Below are 14403 nucleotides of genomic sequence, written 5' to 3' on the forward strand. Positions count from 1 at the left end.
CAATCCTGTGTAGAAATGTAGAAATGTAGAAATAGTCAGGGGTGCCCCCCAAACTAAATAGAAATATAGTAATAGTCAGGTGTGCCCCCCAATCCTGTGTAGAGCTGTAGAAACTGTTAGGTGTGCCCCCCCTTGCTATGCAGAAATGCAGTAATGGTCAATGCCGAATGATGGATGGATACCCTGCAGACACAGCATGCTACCTGATGGTGTAAAACACAAAGGTCAGCACTGCAGTACAAACTACCCAGACTTGACCCACACATGCAGTACAAATGGCCATACAGGGCATGCTCATACACTTAGAGAAATGAAGACAATGTAAGGCAACAACATACTGAAAGGTCATACTGGGCATGCTCATGCACTTAAACACATGACAGCCATGTCTGCAAACACGAGTGGACCAGACTTATCTGGCAGTTGCAGTTGTTAGTGCAGACACCCATCAGTATGCAAGACTCATGCCTTGCACACACAGTGGATAGGAATACAGACATATATGTAAGGAGAACACACTATAATAAGCCAAAGGTAGATGAACATAGATGTGTTGAAGAGGGTGACTGTGACAGGGAGCCAACCAGGCCTGTCCCACCCAGCACACAGCCAAATGGCTCCAAACACATGAGGTGAAGATGTCACTCACTGCAGATACTAGCTACCAGTATCTGTCAGCATTACAGACCATGTGGTGCATGTTCCAGCTGTGCAACATGACTGTACAAGGAAGTAGTCATCTAGCAACTGTATACACGTACCTGTCAAATATGACCCTGAGTGTGTCCGCATGTGGCGTGTCAACCCCTTCATGAATGGGTAATGGCCCATGCACACACACTGCCCTTCCCATAGCCCTACCATGACAAGCACGCTGAGGTCATCCAATGTGAAATACACCTTTGGGAGAGTTGTTGGCTAAAAATCTCAGTGGCGCATCCCATAACTGCGCACTGCTGTAGTTTGATAAACTTGTTAAGTAGGACTTTGAATCCCACACATGGCAACTGTGTGTGTGTGTGTGTGTATGTGTGTGTGTGTGTGTGTGTGTGTGTGTGTGTTGTGTGTCTGTCTGACTGTGTAGAGAGCAATGCTTTTAAGAGTAGTCACACTCCCAACAATGTAAATGCACAACTTAGGCAAGGCTGCTGATGTCATCCACCTAGAAATGCACCTCTGGGAAGCTGTAGCCTGGTAATCTCCATAGCATGTCCTGTAAATGCGTACTGCTGTAATGTGATAAACTAGTTAGGTAGGAGTTCTACCCCCAGACATGGCACAATTGTGTGTGTGTCTGTCTGTTTGTGTAGAGAGCAATGCTTTTTAGGCTAGCCACACTCCCAACAATCCAAATGCTCAACCTTTGCAAGGCAGCTGATGTCATCCACCTAGTAATACACCTCTTGGAAGCTGTAGCCCAGTAATCTCCATAGCATGTCCTGTAAGTGCATACTGCTGTAGTGTGATAAACTAGTTAGGTAGGAGTTCTATCCCCAGACATGGCACCTGTGAGTGTGTGTGTATTTGTGTGTGTGTGTGTCTATCTGTCTGTGTAGAGAGCGATGCTTTTTAGGCTAGCCACACTCCCCACAATCCAAATGCTCAACATTTGCAAGGCAGCTGATGTCATCCATCTAGTAATACACCTCTTGGAAGCTGTAGCCCAGTAATCTCCTTAGTGCATCCTGTAAGTGTGTACCACTGTTCTGTGATAAACTAATTAGGTATGAGTTCTATCCCCAGACATGACGCCTGTGTGTGAGTGAGTGTGTGTTTGTCTGTGTAGAGAGCAATGCTTTTTAGGCTTGCCACACTCCCCACAATCCAAATGCTCAACCTTTGCAAGGCAGATGATGCCATCCACCTAGTATTACACCTTTTGGGAGCTGTAACCCAGTAATCTTGTAGCTCGTCCTGTAAGTGCGTACCGCTATAGTGTGATAAACTAGTTAGGTAGGAGTTCTATCCCCAGACAAAGCACTTGTGTGTGTGTGTGTGTGTGTGTGTGTGTGTGTGTGTGTGTGTGTGTGTGTGTGTGTGTGTGTGCGTGTGTGTAGGAGGGTGTGCATGACACCTGGGCCTTCTTATATGGTGGCCCTAGTACATATCACAATGTCCACTGTACAGGGAAAGCAGTTGTGAAATAGCCCAAGAGGCTGGGATGCATATCCATACCCATACATGTGACAACAAAAACAGGCAATTAGAGTTAGCAACCCCAGTATTACCCAGAGCACACTCCATGTCTCATACACACACACATGGTGAGGCAGCAGCCAAGATGTGTGTAGTACACTGTATATTAGTGACTGATAGTAACAATGGCGAGAATGCAATGGCCTACAGAGGCCGTGGCACCCTGTCCAGCAGTATGATAGGCACCTAACTGCAAACAGTGCACCTTCATTATGTTTCCCACTGGATGCCTGCAACAACTGTGGTTCCATCAAATGTGATCCGCAACGGACATACCATGCCTTACACACATACCCTGTATGGACAGATGCCACTGACACCAGGGAATACCTGTAGCATGCTATCAATGTAGGTGCAGGGTCAACCAGTTGTCCATTACCTGGCCCCGCCACATGAGGGCTGGACTGTCACATCTGATGATTACATTCTGTGTACACAACATGGGTCAGACAAACAAAGTACACTTTCACATGCCACTGTACATGAATGTGGGACATGTGCACATCCCAAACACCGTCCATGTCATGGCATATAGAACACATACATGCCAAGCATTCCACAGTACTGGCCACGCACAATAGTATCTCAGGAGACTGGATGGTGTAATCTATACCAACCTGTGTGGTCCATTCCAGACACTACACCACTTAGCCATAATGCAGGCCATTCTCATGTGGCCTGATACCAAGGTATACCCCTCGCGTAGCCTTGTACAGCCATCTGGGACTCTCAACCACTACACACCTGTGAAGCAGTGCACACATGCACGCCGGTATTAGCCCCTTGTGTTTGTGTGTGTGGTGTATGATGCTTCCGACCACAATCACACCCAGCACCACACCCAGTGGCATACTGAAGCATTCTCTCTAATGTCAGACACCGTCACATACTCTTTGACCATAGAACCCCAGGATAACCCCTGTGGGCCAATTCATACCTATGCTTTACTGTATTGTGGCAAGGTAACTGGTTAGGAAGTGTATTTGTTACCCTGCCAAGTGCGTTAATGTGTATGGGTCCCTTACAGTGTGTTGCTGTGCTGATGCTGACACCTGTTCATGTGGACAGTCTCATGTGCTACACCTACTGTATTGCAACAGTGTTGCAGATGTCACTCACCAGCACATATACGTCTGGGCAGCTCACCAACATGCAAGCTATGTGGTGCATGCAATAACTGCATACACATATGATAGCTATGCATAGCAGTCAGGTGTTTGAAACCCCATACTGATAGGTGTGTGACACAAACATGCTTACATTTTACTCACCCACACCTTCCCTGACATACTTTATCTCTGTCTGTCCCGCTCACACCCTCTCTGGTGGATGTGCGATGTACACCTGCTTTGCTTGGCAGCAGCTTGTGTTATGTAAGTGATGGTCATGATCAGCTGATGGCCTCTGCACTAATTGTAGTCCTCCTCTAGCTGAGTGTATGTGAACAGCTGTGGTAACATTCCCATAGCCAATTGCATGGTAACATACTCCAGTATCTAGGAACATCATTTTGGTGTTGGCCCTTTGCATCCACTGTGGACAGGAACTAGAACTGTTGCTTGGCAAAATGCAGCTCAGATGGATTGGTGATTTACCTCTAACAACTTACACTGTGGAAACAGGGTAACACACAGGAGGGGGATGTGCCTGGCCTGACTACAGACTGTAAGTGCTGCTATACTGCATATGGAGTAATGTTGGTTTGACAGTGTGTGCGTAGATATGGCAGTGTGTTGTGCCCTTGGTGTCGTGTGTTACCCACAGAGCATGTATCTGTGAACTGCAGAAGGTCATGTGAGGATTGCAGTCTGTAGATGGTGAAAGACTTGACAGTTACTGACTTCATATCCCCTCATAGGACACATGTTGCAACAAACCCTGTTATGACAGTACATGTATGAGGTTAATACAGCAACATATCAAAATGGGCCCTGTGTATGTATTTACAGCCACAACTCTGTCAACCTTTGTACATATATAGTGCATTATGAGGTGCGTGTGTGCTGTACACCATCATAAGTGTCATCATATCTGATAGCAAGCCAGGGAGATATCAGACTGCTACACATGTTATGTACAGTACGGATAATATTTGCCAACATTACCAGGACATTCCATGGTCGTTTGTACAGTACTGAGGTCTGTGTAACTATGGTGACTGTTGTCAGTGTGTGCATTGTGAACATGTTCTTTAGCCTGTGTACAGACTGTAGTAGATATCATTGTTATAGGTCCCGTCCTATCTGATGTTACATGCTGCTCCACTGTATGGTACCATATTAGTTTATGTTTGTGCGGCCATACACACACATGTCCCATACCAGACAGACGGCAGACCACACCGTGTAGCAGCCCAGCATATGTAGGGTTAGTCTGTGAGTGACACATATGAAGATGTTGTTGAACAGATAGTCCATATACTGTCCTTTTATGCTAGCTTGTCATATGTGGCTGCGTTCACATTGGATGTGGCTATGCACCTTCACACAGCTGTATCTTACCCTGTGGTGTGGCATGCCTGCAGAGCCTGATATATATGCAGGTACATGTGCATTCCCCCATAGGAGATGTTGGCCAGTGATGAGCCAGTCTGCCTGTAGCCTGCACATTGCATTGTTACATGTCTAGCAGCTTAGTGTACTTATCCAGTGAGATGTCATGTGGAGATACTTGCCCTATGTACTGGTGCCAGGTCTCCCTTAACAGTCATGTATGTCAGACAGAGCAGTGGGATGCTGTACAGATGTATTTCACTATCTAATTGATAGTATGTGGTCATGGCACCCCTGTACCAGCGGTATTATGTGACAGGCCAGACAGGGGTGTGTGAATGCATACCCATGGTGACATATGTATACCAGTCATTATGTGTATACCCATCTACATGGCTGTTAACATCCATATTGTTATGCATGGTACACATGTTTAGCACTAAGGGGTTCTGTGTATACCTCCAGACTGTAAGGAGTGTTTCAGAATGTCCACATATATAGGCCAATATCTATGCTGCAGTCCACGGGGCCATTATGTGCTAGCAGTGGAACTTTACCAGGATGTCCTTAGGATGTCTGTCAGTAGACAATGGCACACATGTGGAAAGAAGATGTGACCTCCCACATAAACCATGTCTGTGAAGACAATTACAAATAAAGTAGCAATAGTCTATCAATATACCTGCTATACATACCTGACATCCACTTGCACTACAACGTTGGGACTATAGAGGCTAGGGTAGGTCTACACTCCATGTCCAGGACATATAGTGAGGACATCTGTACATATATACATCCAGATATATATCTATGATTACACATATACATATCAACATATACAGATGGGTATGTATAAGTACATAGATATACATATACACACACAGATATATACATATACAGAGCAATATATGTCTACACATATACAGATAGTGACACATATGCACATAAACGTATGGATATCTCCAGATATATCGACAGTAGTAGGTATATTGGTATAGATATGTATGCACACATAGTCATAGATATTTACACATATACCAACATAACAAGGCATATCTGTACACATAGGATATGAATACATATATAGCTATATACACATATCTATATGTACATATACATATACCTATATATACACATATGTATAGATACATATATGTATAGATATGTACACATATGCACATACACAGAGGTGTACACATGACCATATATATGTAGCACTATACAGATGTGTATACAGACATATGTATGTGTATACCTGTGTATGTACATGTAGACATCTATACACCTATATGTATACAACCATATACCTGTCATGTGTAAACATCATGGTTGCGTATACCCTCCCACATATATCCCACCGTATGTATCTACTATAAGTACAGTATGATGAAACAACATATGTGATGCAACAGTCATATTAATGATAAGGACTACACAATCTAGGACGTAAAGGCAAGTGTTCAATACCACTCAATTTGGGTAATGACGGCTATATTGGTAACACAGTGGTCATGGCGTAGTGGTCATGTGTTGTGACTGCAGTGTAAAGGGCCCTGAGTTAATGACGTGCAAGGACTGCTCATTTTGTTGCTGGCCAGAACAAGGACTGTTGGATACAGAGTGGTTAAGGCAGTGTTTGTGCAATGTAGGCCACACACGTCAGTATCACGTCATAGCTAGGTAGGGGTCTAGTCCCAGTGATGGCAAGTAACTGCGTACGTGTATGTGGATGGGTCTACATCAGGTTGTAGGGTATACATGCCTCAGCGGGCCACCTGTCCATGTGGCACAGGCAATACCCGGTATAGTAACCTGTGAAATGTGTTTGACTGTACCCGATATGTCATTGCCATGGTGTCAGCACAGTGACATACCACATTGTGCATTATGACTGCAGACCATCCTCGTGCTGATACATGTACACCTACAACACACCTGCATATCAGTTTAGAGACCACAACCAAGCAGTATTATTACCAGCTTGAAGGCATCGCTGCTGGACGGCTACACTACCTGCCAATTATGCCTAACACTCTACACCCTACAACATGTTACACTGCAGGACTGTGGTACACTGGTGTACACTCACCCTGTGCATCAGAACCATAGCAGCCTGTCCCTGCATTGATGGTATGGATGACAGGGATGGGGCACAGGTATCATCATATGCACAGGGCATCCTTGTGCTGACATGTATACCTACCACACACTTGCATATCAGTTTAGAGACCACAACCAAGCTGTATTATTAACAGCTTGAAGGCATCACTGCTGGATGGCTACACTACCAGCCAATTATGCCTCACACTCTACACCCTACAACATGTTACACTGCAGGACTGTGGTACACTGGTGTACAGTCACCTTGTGCATCAGAACCATATCAGCCTATCCCTGCATTGATGGTATGGATGACAGGGAAGGGGCACATGTATCATCATATGCACAGGGTGTGGTGTTGGTCTGCCAGAGGCCGAGGGTGGGCAATACATTTGACACCGTGTTCTGGGGAGCTGGCTGAGGTGATGTGGTGTGTGTAGGTATGAGGTGCCCTAGGAGTGTTTGCATAGTGTGTGGGTATGCATGCACACAGCTCTGCCTTGTGGCTGCTCTACACAGGTGTTAATGGACAGCTGCAGACCATACCTGGCAGGGTGTACAGTTCACTGCCTCTGCCCATGGACACGTGGACTGTGCCTGCCAGGGGTTCTGCGGGCACATGCAGGTACAGTCGTTGAAGTGGTACTCTCACCTGCTGATGACATTTGTCCGCTGGTACCACATTCCTCCTGGGACTGGCCATGACCACGTGCATGTGGTATGCTGTGGTGTGGTGTGGACAGCACACCCCCCACACTGCCAGGGCTGCTACTGCCACTATGGGAGCTCCTTAGTGACCTAGCACACCCACGCTGTTGCTTGGCCATGTCCACGCGAGCATCACGGCATTCACACCACATGTCAAAGCACGGACACACCACTGCTGATGAGGGCCATCAGTTCATCATGCTGTCCATCCACTTGCTCATTAGAAGTACAGATAGCAGCTGCCACTTCACAGAGGTTGTTGCCTACAGTAGCAAGTGCAGCCCTCTGCAGCCTAAGGCCCTGTATGGTGTAACGCTCAGTATATGCCTGCACCGCCATTACAGCCTAGAACATGCATTTGCTGGTTGCAGCTATGTTGCCTATGCCAGGGGCATGATGTCCAGCGGACCTACCATAAGCACCCTGAGACATCTGCCTATGTGGCAGCCTGCTGGACATCCAGCTATGCCTGCTGCGACTGGAAAGAGTAGGCATGGTTACCACACTTTCCTGGGCAATGTCACTGAACACCAGCTGTCCCTCTGCTATGGTCACTGGTGCTGGGGTATGTATTGGCACTGTTACTGTGTGTGGGGGTGGGGTGGCTAAAAGGGGGATGTCAGATGTATGTGCAGTGTTGGCCCCTGACATCCCCACCTGTGCCTCATGATTATCATCATCATCATCGGTGTCTGTATGGACTATTTACATCACTGTTTTGGAGATGTTGATACTTTTTTGGAAGTCAGAGAGTTGGTATGGCAGTTGCAGTTACACGCAGATGCAAGTCCAGGGTTAAATGAACATCTTAACATTAAGTGTGTGCTGAAGTGGCTGAGATAGCCACAGGGCTTGATAAGTAATACTTGTGTGTTACTGTTTCCCATGTTTTTACTTGGACCAGTTTTATTACTAGGTGTAGTCTTATTGTCTGGCTTACTTTGCAACCATGTTTGTTTTTAAAACATAGCTTTACATTTTTTTGGCACCTACTGTTTTTTATGCACAACACTATTTTACAAGCTGCTTGTGTGAGTTCTTGAGTTTCTTGAGTTATATATATTTGTGTACTTTGTTCATAGTTCCAGTATTCTGAAGAAGTTCTATTTACTAAATAAAGAACGAAAGCACTTAATACAACATTCGGCTCAGATCCTGTTGGCCTAGAAATAAAGTTTTTTATTGTTTAAATTTAGTTCTTTCTTTGTTTTCAGTTCAGTTTTTTTAGTTTTTCATATATATATATATATATATATATATATATATATATATATATATATATATATATATATATATTGAACCTGATAGTGAATCAGCATTTTCTTTCCTAATACTTCATCTAATCCATTAATAGCAATTTTTTCAAATTCTTCATTAATACATTCTTGAATTTTTTGTACTTTCCATTTTGTCTTGTTTTCTTTCTTTTTACATGCACACACACACACACACACACGCACACACACACACACATAGATATATATATATATATATATATATATGTTTTTTTCTAAGTGTTGTGCTACTGTACTGACAATTTACTCGTGTTCTTTTGCCTCTCTTTTTACATTTTTTTTATTTCCCTCATTATACTAATTTCCTCCTTTACTATTTATCTAAATATGCAGACATCTACTTCCTTCTCCTTTGTAAATCATATCTCTCCTTAAACAATACCGTGTTATTTTTCAGTTTATTTTATATATTTCATTTTCCTTATCATAATACTCTCTTGTATTTATCTCTAAATTCTCTAATACGTTTCTATACATCTTTCCATACTTCACTTTTTCTTCCTTTCTCACATCTTAATGCCATTAAAAAACATGTTTTACACATCTTTTTAAATTAAATACACCATTCAAACCAATTTTTATAAAAGTCCTTCATGGTTATATGAGCCTTCCATAAATGAAAATTTCACACTCTCCAAATCCATCCCATAATGCTCCATTTATTCTTTTTAATCCCTTTCCTGTTTTAATACATTCTCTTTCATCTTCCATCAACTCAAGCCATATTGATAAATTATTTGGAAACCTGTGTCTACTGTGTCATCATCTGTTTCCTTCAGACTTTGCAAAAGTGCAAAATAAAAATGTTCAGATCCAATTGTCCACTGACTTTTATTCTGCACAGCTAACTTACCACATTTTATCACTTCTTATATTTTTACATTTTTAACATCTTTCCCTTTCTTTTTACATTTTCCCCTTAAATCACAATTAAAGTCCCCTACAATAATTTTCATGTTAACTATCACATAATCCAATATTTTATGAAATAGACTCTCTCTTGCCTTACTTCTTGTATAAGCATATAATGCTAGAATTCTATACACATGTTCTCTTCACCTAACATCCACAACAGTTAGCCTTCCCATTCTTACTAGTGTTTTTATTTACACAATATGACTACTTCAGAACAATATTGACTTCCTAAATTCCATATTACTTTTCCACCCCACAATTTTCCTGTTTGTAATATTTCTCCACTTGTCAGGAATCATACATCCTCTAACAGAAAAAATGTCCACATCACATTTAGAACACCATTCCAGTATCACTATCCTTCTTGCAATATTAATAATGCTACTCATATTTACTGAAAACACTGTTTAAGTACTATGTTTTCTTCTTTTTAAACTTAAGGGCAATATTTAAAATTTTAATTTCATTCATTTTTATTCATTTCCTAAATGAATATTTTTCTGATGTACAACTATTCCGTGATCTTTGGAATCAGATTGTTCATTATTTTCATCAACTGAAACATATTTAAAACAACTACTTACCTTTCTATTTAATCTTTGGTGGTGTATTTTCAAATCTTCTTTTTCTCGCCCTTATCCTAGCACCTATCAAATTTATTTTACTAACATCCTTTACATTCCCTTCAGAAACATCTAACTTATCACTTTCAGTTTCTTGATTTTCAACACTTTCAGTACAGTTACCTTCATTCTCCTGAAATATAACATTTTTATCTAAGTCAAATTTTATTACTTCTTTCTCTTTTTCATTAATAATTCTTTTCTTATTTTCCCCTACCTCCTCACTACTTTCAGACATTATAATACTTTTCATCATTCTGCTTGACATTATATTGCTTATTCTTTTTACATTCATACCAAAAATGCCCTTCATTTTGCACTTATTCATCATATGACCTTTCCCCTGCATTGATTGCATCTTATTTTTGTACACTCATTTATCAGATGACTGAAATCCCCACAAAAAAGGGAAAACAAGTTTTCAGTTGTCCCATAAACCTAATTGCTCCCCTTTCCCCCTCTTTATATATAACACTTAGCAAATGCTTTATCACATATTTTTCATATTTTAAAATAAAACCCAGTTCCCACCTCCCATTCCAAATACTCCTCTCATCTTTAACTTTCACAATATCAGAAATAGAATAACACATAAATGAAAAATAATATTACATCTTTTAATTCAATCTCATCAGTGCAAAAATGAACACTTTTTTGTAATCAAATCATTTGCCCAGAAAATGTAAATTAATTCCAAGGGTAACAGGTCTACGTTAATCACAGTTTAACAAAAATCTTTCCATCAAGTCTTCATTCTCAAATGTTGTCACAAAATGTCTCTTTCTGCCCAAATTAATTAAGGGGCTAATGTCTTTTGCTTCAAAACTGAATGTAACAATAAATTATCCCACATATATCTGTATATTATTTATTCTTTTTTATCAAAACAAACGTTTTTTCTTTTTAATTAAGTTTATAGTACATTTTGTTCTACCAACTGCATCAGTGTATGATTTTTTGCTTTCAGCCTTATGTCCATCCAACTCACAACTCAATTCCTTTTCACCCAGCTCACTATCCATTGCAAAAACATTTTCTATTGTATCTGACTACAAAATCTCATACACTTCTGCATAATCAAATTTGTTAAAAAAAAAAAAGTTTTTTTATCTATCAAATCTCCAGAACCAACTGCAGTTCCAACAACTTCCTCAAAATCCTATTGTTTATAAAGTCCACTAGATGCTGCCTATTTGTACTACTCACTCACATTTCAACAGTTTTCTGTCTGACTGACAGCACCACATTATCACCAACAGAACAACTATTGTCTTCCTGCATTACTGTACAACTTCTCCTAGTTGCCTCTGTGCCAAGAAAAGAAGCAGGAAGTAGGAATCAAGAAATGCAGCAGCAAAAATGATCCCCCTCACAACAAAATGGGGGAAGTTCCATGATCTGGACAAATTTCCACTAATAGCATCACTGTTACTCAGGTCTGCCCTGAAAAGAGAGTATTATATTAGTGGGACCAACCTGGTCAACAATGAATAAACAAAATAGATAAAACAAAACAGAACATTCCATACCATATATACAAATTCTACAAGGATGTAATTTCCCATAGAAACATTAAAGGACCATTCAACGTAGCCTTGCTATGAACTAAAAGTTGTTTCAAGATGGATAGCTATTTTTGTGTGGGACTGCAGTATTCACTTTATGAAAGCTTTTTGACGAATGGTCAAACTCCAGTAAAGTTTTAAATTTACTTCAAACATTGATAGTAGTTATTGAATAAATGCCCTAATTTCAACCCTATTGATATTAAAAAATAAGCAACTTATTAGTTGTGGCCATAGTTTTGTTATGTATGTTGTTTTATGTTCAAGTAGGAACCAGTACATAGTTATGACTACTAAAACATACTACATACATATACACGGAACATTTATGGGAAACTAAGATGAAGATAACTGATTAATCTGTCAGTAAACATTTTCTAGAATTTCATTAAATTCCAGTGGCATAATAAAGGGCAACTGCACCCACAGACTCAAAAAACATGTTTATTTCATCATGGTTTGCTGTTTCCTACATTTTAACACCACTCTGTTAATATTTAGAGCTTTTTAGATATTTTATATGCAATTTCAGACTCTGACCACATGGGGTATGGCATCTTCAAATAATTCTGACTGTTTAATCTGCCTCTAAGTATCCCAGAATGCATTGTTTGCCTCCAGAAATTGCATCAGATCTGCCACATTTTCCCTAAAGCTCCTGTCAGTGCACTGATTTTACAGGCATTCACTGCTGTGTTATAGTCACCTATTTATGGTTAAAATGTTATCCTTTTTCAATGACTACTTCAAACACAAGCAGTGCAAATGCTACAGAAGAGAACTGAAAAGTGCATTTTATTGCTCTTTCTTCTTAGAAATGCTAACTTGATTTATTTTGTGAAGGCTGAAATCTAGTTCTTCAAGGTATCTCCCCTCCCCCTTCACACCTACCTTCCCTAGCTGTCAAAGAACTAAGGGTAATTTGACCCATTATCTGCATGTGATTGACAGCTCATAGCAGGTGACCAGACTAATGTACTGTTTTCTTGTTAGCCTTTCCTTCCTTACAGTGGGAGACTTTTTTATGTTGCACTCCTCCTGTGAAATTTAGAACCAAGCTCCATAGAACTCGGAATAATCACTGTTTTTGCAAAGCATCAAACTCCCACTTATTTTTCCTTCCTGTTTGGTTAAATAGCTAACAAATGATGCACTATAAACATGAACTATTTCACAGACTTGCATGACAGCACCCACATGCTTTTTTAAGTGGTAATTTAAGAAAATTATGGTATTGCATACTTCTTGTAATCTGATGTACTGTTGTCGATTAATTGTCACAGACATCTGCTTCTTATGTAAAAACATGCAATTAATGTCCATGTGTGGTCATTGCAAATTTATGCTCTTAGTTTTTGCAGCTGTTACTGTGCTTCTGCCTGTACTTCGTCACATACTGGTAGGGCTCTTCAGAAAAGTGAGATTATAGTTTGACATTTTTGCTAGGTTAAGAGTGAGCTGGGCAAGGCAGCTCTGACATCACAATGTGGGAGATCTACTGGCTCTTCTATACAGCATGCAAATCAGGTGGGGATTACATCACTTTGGGGGAGGAAACATCCCGGTAGCTAGAGCAAGAGGTCTGGCAGATGAGACATCATCATTTCAGTGCCAGCTAGAGGTTTTTCAACTTGGTTTTCAAAGTGAAAGTGAAACAGTACAGAAAGGTAGGAAGCCCAACAGGGAAAACAGTTAAGTGGATTAGTTTTTAAAGCTGCATGGGTGATTTTTCTAGGCTGTATCAATGAACAGGGACTAAAATAGACAGCAGGTTGAGCAATCTGCTTTAATATCCTGTTGTTGTCCTTTAAGTTTGGTAAGTTTTGTTGGTATTGAACATATACTTGCTGTAGTTCACAGAGACAGACAGAATAACTTAGAAGAAAATGCCTAATACTGATTTTATGAAAACAAAAAAAATGCACTCAATTACACTATTATTTGTCTTTCATTAACTGAAAACAGTGTCAGAAAAAATACACTTGCCTTGGCTTAAAAATCTTGTCACATGACCACTAAAGAACAATAGCCAAACAATATAACATATATAATATTTAAATGTAATCCCAGTGTGTAATTACTTTGTAATACTTGATTAACTGCCTGAAGCCAGAGAACTATATTGGCAGTTGGAATTTCAAGATATTCACTGCCTGGTCTCAAGGGAACATTTAAATATTAAATTAAGTATTAAATGTATGTTGTGAGTGCAGTGAGATGATCTTGTATGTCTTAAGTTTTACTGAAAAGGTATATAAGTTAATCACAAATATAGTGATAGGGTGTATGTCTATTGTGTTTAATGGTCATGTGATTATTGTGTGTGTGTGTGTGTGTGTGTGTGTGTGTGTGTGTCTGTGTGTGTGTGTGTGTGTGTGTGTGTGTGTGTCTGTTTACACAGAGACAATTGGAATGTTTTTATTCTGATGAAGTCTTCACTAAAAAGAAAGACAAAAACACTATACTTTTGTATCTTGCTTCAGTTTATTTTATTTTTCATTTTAGTATT

This window comes from Protopterus annectens, chromosome 7.part0 (genome assembly GCF_019279795.1).
Source record: "Protopterus annectens isolate FY-2018-M chromosome 7.part0, PAN1.0, whole genome shotgun sequence".
In the NCBI taxonomy this organism is placed as follows: Eukaryota; Metazoa; Chordata; order Ceratodontiformes; family Protopteridae; genus Protopterus; species Protopterus annectens.